General features: G+C 40.0%; 1 long non-coding RNA gene across 1 annotated transcript in view; it reads right to left on the reverse strand.

Moving 5' to 3' along the window:
* Positions 1 to 2,415: 2,415 nt before the first annotated feature.
* Positions 2,416 to 7,821, reverse strand: part of LOC115296667 — an 8,345-nt gene continuing 2,939 nt past the window's right edge. The window contains exon 3 of the long non-coding RNA XR_003910991.1: positions 2,416 to 2,518. This is a non-coding gene — a long non-coding RNA (uncharacterized LOC115296667). The remainder of the gene's footprint in view (positions 2,519 to 7,821) is intronic.

Below are 7,821 nucleotides of genomic sequence, written 5' to 3' on the forward strand. Positions count from 1 at the left end.
GGGCGGGGCGGGGAGGGGGGGAGGGCGCACAATGGTTTTCAGAGCCAATTACTGCATTCAGGCTGTGACTGCTGAGGCTCCTATTTGAGTCAATGAGAGAAAACTCTAAAAGCCCTAGATTCCTTTATGAACCAAATCAACCCCCTGAAAAGGTAGTGAGAATAACTACTAGCAGACCTACTGACCCTCTCTCTAAAAATCCAAGATAAGGAGGCTAGGACTTGGCTGGGCCACAGTTCGCCAAGGCACATCTAAGCCACAAAATGGAAACATCCCTCTTGTGGAGTGGCAAGAAAACAAACACCCTTCCTGACCCTGAAGGGAATCTTTAATGTCATTAAATAGCACTGCTTTCTTTGCCCGGTCAGGATTATCTTTGTATTATAAAGCAGAATTATGTGCGATTGGGAGGTAGGATGATTAGTTTTATGTGTCAGCCTGGCAAAGCTATAGTTTATAGAGATTCAATCAATTACTAATCCAGTGCTTTCTGTCAAAATACAGTTGACCCTTGAACGAAGCAAGGGTTAGGGGCACAGACCCTCATGCAGTGGAAAATCCATGTATGACTTTTGACTCCTCTGAAATTTAAGTACTAAGAGTCTACTGTTGACCAGAAGCCTTGCTGATAAATTCAATTAGCATGTATTCTGTTTGTTGTATGTATTATACACTGTATTCTTACAATAAAGTAAGATAGAGAAAATAAAATGTTATTAAGAAAATCAGAAGGGAGAGAAAATACATTCACAGGACTGTACTGTTTACATGATCTCATGTAGTTATATCAATATTGTCTTATGTGACACAAATCACTGTAGATGTTGTATGTATTACTAACACTAGGCATCAAAAATGAAAAGATTACATGAAAAAGAAATTCATATTTATTGACAGGTATAATGATTCATGCATTGATTATGAAGAAGCAGCCATAAGATTGCTTTATGATATAGTCTAATACAATCAAAGCAATTTCTTCAATGTAGCCCAGCCTATTTACTAATGAATGATTCATTATAAAATTTTAATGGCATACAGTATTACAGCCATAGTCCTAATACTGTACTAGGAACATTGTTACATTTTCTTAAAAACCACTTGCTTGTGAAGATAGGCTGATATGCAGTTTCTCCAATTACAAATGAGAGGCATACTGTATTGGAATATAATTCTTTGAAAGCAAAGTTATAAAACAGTAAGAAAACTAATACATTGTTGATTTTATATTAAATATCACTCACTTTATGGTTACATAAGGAGAGGCTCTCCATTTCTAAACAAGCCTCGCACACGATGTTCTACAAGATGAATTTTAGGCAATGATGGTGACGCAAAACACCTCATGCATTTTTATGACTCAGTAATATTCCATTGTGTATGCATATCTGATCTTCTTTATCCATTCATCTACTGATGGACACTAGGTTTGCTTCTACATCTTGGCTATGGTAAATAGAGCTGCAATTTTTTTTTTGAATAGGTGCATATATTTTTTTGAATTTGTGTGTTCATTTTCTTCGTGTGAACCAATACCCAGTAGTGGAATTGTTGGTTCAGATGGTATTTCCATTTTTAAAGTTTTGAGGAATTGTCATACTGTCTTCCACAATGATGCATCAATTTACATCCCTTCCAACAGCACACAAGCATTCCCTTTTCTCCACATCCTGGGCAACACTTGTTATTTTTTTTTTATTGTTTTTGTTTTTGTTTTGTTTTGATGCCAGCCATTCTGGTGGGTGTGAGTTGATAGCTCAATGTGGTTTTGGTATGCATTTCCCTGATAATTAATGTCTGTTGGCCATCTGTAAGTCTTTTTTGGAAAATGTCTATTCTGATCCTCTGCCCATTTCTACTCAGATTATTTGGGTTTTGGTGTTCAGTTATATAAAAAAGAATGAGATCTTGCCATTTGCTACAACATGGATGGACCTAGAGGGCATTATGCTCAGTGAAACAGCTCACACTGAGAAAGAAAAACACTATATGATGTCACTTACTTGTGGAATTTAAAAAAACAAAACAAATGAATGAACAAACAAAAAGCAGAAACAGACCTATAAGTACAGAGCATAAGCTGGTGGGTGCCAGAGGAGAGGGGGCTGAGGGATGGGCAAAACAAGTAAAGGGGAGTGGGAAGTACAGGCTTCCAGTTATGGAATGGACAAGCCATGGAGATGAAAGATACAGCACAGGGAATATACCCAACTGTATGGTGACAGATGGTAGCTACACTGTGGTGAACACAGCTTAACTACAGAGTTGTCAAATCACTACGTTGTGTACCTGAAACCAGTGTTAACAAGGTGTGTCAATTACACTACAATTAAAAACAATGTTTTTAAGCCTCGTATGGTTCTTGCCTTACATTTGCTAGATTTTCACATGAAGACACATATATATACAATAGATAAAAAGTTTACTCACTGTGTGGCATAATGATTATTTACAGTTCAGTAAGTGGAAGTGGATCATCACAAAGGTTTTCATTCTTGTTTTCTTTGGATTGAGTAGGCTGAGGAGGAGGAGGAGGAGGAGAAAAAGGAGGAGGAGGAAGAAGAAGAGGAGAAAGAAGAGTTAAATGTGCTGTTTGCCAGGGGTGGCAAGGAAGAAGATATGGAGAAGGTAGAATGAGAAGAAAGCAGGAGAGGTTGGCGCACTGAGTGCAACTTTGTGGAAATATATCATCATTTCTGCCTGACTTTTTTGCTTAATTGTTTCTCTAAAATTGCTTCTCTTCCATGCCAACCCTTCTTCTGCCATTTGCTTTAGTTTCGGTGCCCATATCATAGACAGATCCATGTCATGAAAGAAGTAAAATGCAATTGAATAATCAGAGCCCTTTTGCCAGAATATGTAACGTCAGTTTGTTTTGTGGGACTGCTTCTTCTGTCTACATCTTCTTCCTCAATATCCGGCACCGGTTTGGAAGCATTCGCATCCATCAAGTCTTCTCCTGTTAAATTTCTCTGGTATAGTGCCTATTAGCTCTTAAATTCCTCTGGGGCGCCTGGGTGGCTCAGTTGGTTAAGAGTCTGACTTCGGCTCAAGTCATGGTCTCACAGTTCATGGGTTCGAGCCCCGTTTCAGGCTCTGTGCTGACAGCTCAGAGCCTGGAGCCTGCTTCAGATTCTGTGTCTCCCTCTTTCTGCCCCTCCTTCACTCATGCTTTCTCTCTCTCTCCCTCAAAAATAAACATTAAAACTTTAAAAATAAAATAAAATAAAAATAAATTCCTCTAAGATCCATGTCTTAACATCCTTCATTCCCCCACCCCGCCATCTTTTGGCCATATCCACAATCTCTTTCATAAATCCTGTGAAGTCATACACAACATCCGGACAGTTTTCTCTAGTAGGAATGTATTGTTTGGGGTTTGGTGGTTTTCATGGCTTTTTCTGTAACAGTGATGGCATTTCACTGTTCTAGATTTCCATGATGTCCTCTCCATTGCGGTTCTCTTCCACAGTGTTGACAATCCTTTCCAGAGAGTATCATGTGTAATGAGCCTTAAAGATCCTTAAGAACCCCTGATCTAGAGGCTGAATAGGAGACACTGTGTTCACGGGCAAGTTAGACCACTTTGACACTTTTGGTGTTGAACTCACAGTGTTCTGGATGGCCAGGGGCAGTGTTCAATATCAAAAGAATTTAAAAGGTAATCCCTTACTGACAAGGTACTTCCTGACTTCAGAGGCAAAGGATCAGTCCAGAAAAGGGTTCTTGTTGTACAGGTCTTCTTGTCATACAACCAAAGATCAGTAGCTGGTGTTCATCATTCCCTTCAAGGCTCGGGGGTTAGCTTTAGAGAGAAGGGCACGCCTCATCACAAACCTGACTTCATTTGTACAAGACAGTAGTGAACTGCCCTCCTGTCTCAAATCCTATTGAGTCGCTCCTCTTCCTTACTTATACATGTTATCTGTGGCATTTCTTTCCATAATAAGGCACTTTCACCTGCATTAAGAACCTGCTCAGGCAGATAGTCATTCTCCACAATGGTTTTCTTAACGGCACCTGGAAACTTGTCTGCTCCCTTTTGCATGACAGAATTGCTTCTCCTGTTATCTTGATGTTTTGTTTAAGTGTATTTATTTTGAGAGAGAGAGAGAGCATGAGCATGGGAGGGGCATAGAGAAAGAGGGGGAGTAAGAATCCAAAGCAGGCTCCGGGCTCTCAGCACGGAGACTGATGCGGGGCTCCATCTCACAAACCATGAGATCATGACCTGAGTCAAGATCAAGAGTCGGATGCCTAACTGACTGAGCCATCCAGGTGCCCTGATGTCACAATGTGTTTTAAGTGGATATTTGGTACACCTGAGCTCACTGAAATAGCAACAGGAAGCAGTGTGAAGTTATTACAATAGTACCACCTGCCCTATAGTTAATATTATGCAGTTACGACATAATACTACATCTTTATATTTATACACACTTCTCTTGACAGTTAATGGCACGGTGTATGGTCTGTGTTTGTGTGCATACATTTTTATAAATTTCAATGTTTATGATAGATTTGTGTATACTTTATGGTAGTAAATGATAAAATACATTAGTATCTACATTAATCTTATGCATTTAGGACATACCTAATTTTTTCTGAAGTTTTTTTGGTATGTCTAGCCTTTGCAGTTTATCTGCAAGCTTTTTTAAATTGTTGTAAATCTTAAAAAAAATTTTTTGATACGTTTATTGAAAAAAATCCATGTATAGGTGGACCTGTGCAGTTCCAACCTATGTTGTTCAAGAGTCAGCTGTATTTTGTAAGTGTATTTAACACCTGCAATCAGTTGACTCTAAATAGAGGAGATTATCTTTTTGCCATATTGTGGGTCTCATTCAATCAGTTGAAGGATTCAGAGCCAAACCAAGGTTTCCCTGAAGAAGAAGAAATTCCATCTGTGCACTACATTATCAGTTTCTGGCCTGATAAGACAATGCCTTGTAATCTATCTGTCCATCCATCCATCCATCCATCCATCCATCCAGGCTCCACTGGTTCTGTTTCTCTTGGTAGCACCCTGGCTGACACAAAAGAGAATCATTAAGAAATTTTAAACTCCAAAGGGGAAAATTATTTTTACTAATAACAACAAAAGCCAATGCCTTATCACTGTTAACCATAGAGTCCTAGACCAAGACCGAAAACTCCACCAGCAAAACCAGGTGCCCCTTACATGATTCACGGTGAGCTCCACTCCAGCCATCCCAATTACACACATACCCTAACACCGACTGTGTAATCCTCAGCAAATTTTTAAAACACATGAAATCTCACTTTCCTTATCTATAGATTTTTGAAAATTACAGTGCCTACTAAACGAAATGAGCTATTTAAAATATGTAGTAAAGAGAATAGTACTTTAGAGGTATAATAATAAACATAAGTTCTTTTTTCTTACTCCTTTGAATTGTTACTCCCTAAGAAAGAATTTCAACTGTTTTTGCTCCTTTCAAATGACCTTATGTAAAAATCAAGCCATTAAAATAGGCACCTTAGATGTCCATGATACTTTTTGGTTCACTTTGTTTTGAGGTCTTCCTTTCATATAAAATACTTAAGATTAATAAATCAGGGAAATTCAAAAGATGGACCCACATGCATTTTCTTCCATAATTAATAACAAAAGCAGGCCCTCTGTTGTTCAAAACTATCATACGTGAGCACCAATGTCCGGCTAACATGTACAAATCCTCACTGATCCTACCTGGCTCCTCTGAACACATTTCCATTGGATATAGTTCTTTTTCATTAAAAAATTTTTAAAACATAAATTCAAGTTAGTTGACATACAGTGTAGTCTTAGTTTTTAGGAGTAGAACCCAGTGATTCATCTCTTACATATGACCAGTGATTCATCTCTTACATATGACACCCAGTGCTCACCCCAAAAAGTGTTCTCCTTAATGCCCATCACCCATTTAGCCCATCCCCCCACCCACTTCCCCTCCAGCAGCCCTCAGGTTGTTCTCTGTATTTGAGTCTCTTACTGTTGGGCTACCTCTGTGTTTTTGTCTTATTTTTCTTTTCCTTCCCCATGTTCATCTGTGGTGTTTCTTTTTTTTTTTTAATATGTATGTATGTATGTATGTGAGAGCACAAGCAGGAAAGGGGCAATGAGAAAGGGACAGAGGATCCAAAGTGGGCTCTCCACTGACTGTCTGATAGCAGCGAGCCAGATATGGGGCTCAAACTCACAAATGGCAAGATCATGACCTAAGCTGAAGTCAGACATTCTGCCCCCATCTGTTGTGTTTCTTAAATTCTATATATGAATGAAATCATATATTTGTGTTTCCCTGACTGACTTATTTCACTTAGCATAAGAGCCTCTAGTTCCATCCACATTATTGCAAATGGCAAGGTTTCATTCTTTTTCATTGCTGAGTAGTATTCCAGTGTGTGTTTGTGTGTGTGTGTGTGTGTGTGTGTGTGTGTGTGTGTGTGTACCACACCACATCTTCTCTATCCATTCATTGGTTGATGGACACTTGGGTTCTTTCCATAATTCTTTTTAAATATATTGTTTCAACATAACAACGCAAAAAAAGCAGGAATATTTTTAATCGTCACATTTGCCAGTCTCTCCCTCATCATCCCATCCCCTGCTTGAGACCCACCCTGCCTTCAGCCCCATCCCGCAAATGCTGTATATTTTCCCATTTCCTACCTCATGACCTACACTTAGTCCCACCTCCCTCCACATCAGGAGGAAACTGGTGGCATGAAGTCCTTATATGGCCCTGCCATCTATTTTGTGTGGCCTTTGCATCAGCTCAGACAGCAGCTGAAGGCACTAAGCTTGGACATGATGGCAGGAGGCTGGCGGGCCTCCTACCTGACGCATCCCTACACTTCCCATAGGCCTTTGAGTTTGCCGCCTTTGCTTTCTAATTGTGTTTAGATTGTTCCATTTACTTGGTCGATCTTCTCCCTATATTCTAAGTGTCCTTCAAAATCCTGTTGTATTCCCCTGCCTTCCCTTGTCAACCCTCTGTGTCTTAGGTGCCATCTCAGCTCATCCTTGATGGGAATGACCTTTATGGCTTGATTCTGGACTTTTTTCCCATTTGTGCTTTGTCACAGATCCTCTTTGGCTTTCAGCAAATTTGATTTCCTCTCAGGGACACTAATGTTTACAAATTTTGACATAAGTAGCCATGCAGATGAAAATGGCTCCTTTAATTCTTTGAACTCACAAGATGAGGACAAGTAAGTAGGACAACAAACATAAGAGTATTACCATTGTTTCTCTGACCGCAGTGATGGGTTGTACAGCGCCATTTACCCATCCAGCCCGGCTCATGGTGTGCACTTAAACTTGTAGCTGAGGGATTTAATTTTGAATCAAGCTGCTAAACTAGAAACAATTGAACTCCAGAGGAGTTCTTTCTGTCTACCCTGGGACTCAGCCCAAGTCCAAAGGCACGTTCAGATGCCCCTGCTCAACTCCGTCACAGCCTCAAATGACACTTGCTTTTGTTTGATGTCAGGAATCTGCTCCAGTTCTGAAACGGTTGCTCACCTCGTTGACAGAACGCAGAATGATTCCTGCTTCCTTGTTGTTTCCTGAAGGATAAACGCTGACCTAAAATCCCTCTTGTCAACAAGTCTGGAAAGAACCCGTCTTCACGTGAGCACATTTTCCGGTCCTGCCAGGGTTGTTTGTCGCCTCAAAGGCCACGGCAGGATGTTTCTCTCCTAAGTTCTCATCTCTCAGCTGTCCTTGAAGAACTAAACAGGAATGATGTCATGCTCTGGAAGTCTCCTAACCTACATTCAAGGAGAATGAAACACCTTCCTATGCCTGACCAC

The sequence above is a fragment of the Suricata suricatta genome, chromosome 7, assembly GCF_006229205.1.
Source record: "Suricata suricatta isolate VVHF042 chromosome 7, meerkat_22Aug2017_6uvM2_HiC, whole genome shotgun sequence".
Lineage (NCBI taxonomy): Eukaryota > Metazoa > Chordata > Mammalia > Carnivora > Herpestidae > Suricata > Suricata suricatta.